Source organism: Elephantulus edwardii, unplaced genomic scaffold (assembly GCF_000299155.1).
Source record: "Elephantulus edwardii isolate Elephantulus edwardi_28Jun2011 unplaced genomic scaffold, EleEdw1.0 scaffold00107, whole genome shotgun sequence".
Classification (NCBI taxonomy): Eukaryota; Metazoa; Chordata; class Mammalia; order Macroscelidea; family Macroscelididae; genus Elephantulus; species Elephantulus edwardii.
Window position 1 is genome coordinate 11,316,372 of NW_006399857.1, and position 3,092 is coordinate 11,319,463.

A 3,092-nucleotide genomic window follows, 5' to 3' on the forward strand; every position below is an offset into this window, starting at 1 on the left:
CCTTTACGTTAAAATAAGTTATTTTCCCTTTTTTTGACAAGAAAGTGTTTTCTGTTCGCAATTTCAGTCTGATACTGTGTAAAAGCTATCATCTTTGAGAAGGTGAGCACAGTAATCAGAATATTCCAGCAATAGTTAAACAAAAGGCTTTCTTTCTTTCTTACTTTCTCTCTCTCTCTCTCTCTCTCTCTCTGTCTCTCTCTTCTTTTTTAAACAATTGATTAACATCTGTGTTATTTTACTAAACATATACCAGCCTCTCATCTGACTTTAGGCATGTGGGGCTGTGTAAAGTCTTCATCAGAGTCTTATTACTTTTCCATGACCTTTTTCCTGATCAAACTCTGGCAAAGGTGTGAAGATCCTGAGTAGATCTTTGTGAGTTTATTTCAAAGTACAATGCAACTGATATCCTGTCTGAGCTACTTCTGAATCAGCCTTCAAATTAATTTCCTGTACTTCTGCATAAACTTGAACAACTTTCATCATTTCATTAAACTTCTCACAATTCTTGAAGGTCAAATAAACATCATCCAAAAAGCCATTTGGGATTTGGTAGTACGGGGAATATTTTTTCTGAAGCTTATTTTTCATGGTACATAAATCAATTAGCTTCATTATAATTTGGAATTGAAACAGGAATGGTTCTTTGAATCTAATAGTTAATTTATGGCAGTAGAGGTAAAGCATAAGACATTCATATTTCCTTTGGTCCACAGTTTTCCTCATCTTACTATGTTGTATATGATCACAATCGTATTCAACTTTTGGTTTCTCAACATCTCTGCAAAATGTGCATATCCAATCTCTACTTGGAAAGCTGAGAAGTGTTGGAACATGACAAGTTAAATAAAAGACCCTTGGACATTTTTCACGCCACAAGTTACCCCGTCCATTTTGGCAGACAGCACATAAGTCTTCACTTGGGTCATCATCTTTGCTGTTGCTATCTCCTCCAATCCTTGCCAACCTGTGCATGAGGCTTCAAAGTGGGGATTTTCCATTAACAAGGCTGCTGAGCCCTGACTATTTGCAGCTTTTACTCATTTTGGTAGGTTCTGTTTTCACATGGTTTTCTAAGCTTGTTAATGCATCCAATACACATTCCAGGTGCAGGTTGGTTAACAAGGTGGTGTCTCAGGACTTCTCAAGATGGAGGTACTCCTTTGCCCATCTTCTGTCTTTTCTTGTTTCACAGCTCCTGAAAAAGTTACATAATTTCATCCTCAGTCCCAGGTTCCTGCTTGACCTTCACTTGATCAGATTTGAAACTAAGACTGTTCTTGTCAGCAGTTCTCCCTAATGATCCACAACAGCCTCAAATGCCAGTAATAGAGGTACTCGGGGAGGGGGGGAAGGGGTCTCATGGGTGTGTAAGAGTTAAATGCATCTAATGAGCCAAGTAAGAGGTCTGAGGATTCTGGGGAGGGATTTATGGTACGTGTAGGCTGTGGAATTAGGTGGCTACCTGTGATAGATCTACTTAGTAGATTATTTAAACTACTCAAACCAGCATCTTCAAACTGTATAGGTGGAATATCTGGCAGTGATGGAAGATTTTCTGGACTGGTAACTGAGGGAATACGTTCTATTGCTGTAACAGATAGGCTAGTGGGACCTCAGTTTGCATTTGCCATAGTAGCTCTAGTGGGACTTGTTGTGTTGATTGTGGTGTTGTGCATTGGTACAATAAGAAAGAGTCCAGCATGGCCTGGATTTGAGAGTTGTCTTTGGAGATTGTGCTTCTTATTGTTGGGTACTGTCGAGTCAGAACTGACCCATAGTTAAACCTCCATTGGGTCTTCAGAAACAACTAATCATACAGGAGATTATTCGCATTATATATTAATGATATTGTTAGATAATTTCCATATTCTATTGGATCATCTTTTTTAGGATGGAGACATATATCACTTTCAGTCATTTGGCCAGGTAGTAGCTCTCCTCCAAATTTCCTGGCATAGGATGGTGAGTATGAGCAGAGTTGAAAGTTGTCAATTGTCTATTCCTGATGCCTTACTTTTTCCCAGTGTCTTCAATGTAGTTTAAACTTCTTCCTCCATTACCATTATCTTGTTCATATCATGCTGTTGAAATTTTTCAGTTGATTTTGGTTTGTTTTTTTTTTTGTACAGTGATTTTGTGTATTTCTTCAGTCTTCTTTTGATAATTCTCAGATCATTCAAGATTTTGCCTGTAACATCTCTCTGTATTGCACCTTGAGATTTGACTTCTTTTTTTTTTTGCCAAATTTTTAACTTCAGAAATACCAAGTGAGTTATTACATTTTTGTTCTCCATCTCTAGTTTTTTGCATATTATCATGTATTTCCTTGTCTTTTCTACCTGCCCTTTGAAATCTTAATTTCATTTCTTTTTTTCCCATTCATCCTTTATGTTTTGGCTTCTCAATATTTTAGTGCAATTTTCAGAGTCTTCTCTAACATTTATTTTGATATATTCTTCCTCCTCTATTTTTCTAATGATGTTTTGCTCTCTTGAATCTTCACTTTTCATTTTTGAGATCGATGTTTTTGCTTAAGAGGTTAGTAACTCCATTCTCAATCTCTATTTTCCATCTTTGAAATAATTGTCTTTACTTAAAACGTTAATATCTCTGTCCTCAATCTACACTCTTAATGTTTTAGACCAATGTCTTTGCTTAAGAAGTTGGAATCTCCATCCTCAGTCTCCACTTTACACTTTTGACCCAATATTTTTGTTTAAGAAGTTAGAATTTCTGTCCTTAATCTCCACTCTCCATCTCTGAGATCAACCAACATTATAGCTTCAGAGTTTACGGTCTTCGCTCTCAACCTACCTTCTCCAATTTGAGCCATTAACTAGCACCAAAGATCTAGATGAGCCACTGTCAGTGACTTAATATCCCCATACATGACCTCAACTGCTATATCACTGTGAGCTTCAATTTGAGCCAAAAAAAGTTGTCCTGCATCTTTACATTTATATGCCTGAGTGTCCTTAATGTCTAGTTGTTAGAGCTATAATATCTAGTTGTTAGAGCTTTCTTTCTTTCTTTCTTTCTTTCTTTCTTTCTTTCTTTCTTTCTTTCTTTCTTTCTTTCTTTCTTTC

At 36.6% G+C, this 3,092-nt stretch overlaps 1 pseudogene; it reads right to left on the reverse strand.

Annotated features, from left to right (window-relative positions):
• Positions 1-260: 260 nt before the first annotated feature.
• Positions 261-2,839, reverse strand: LOC102864749 (annotated as a pseudogene).
• Between the last annotated feature and the right edge of the window lie 253 nt (positions 2,840-3,092).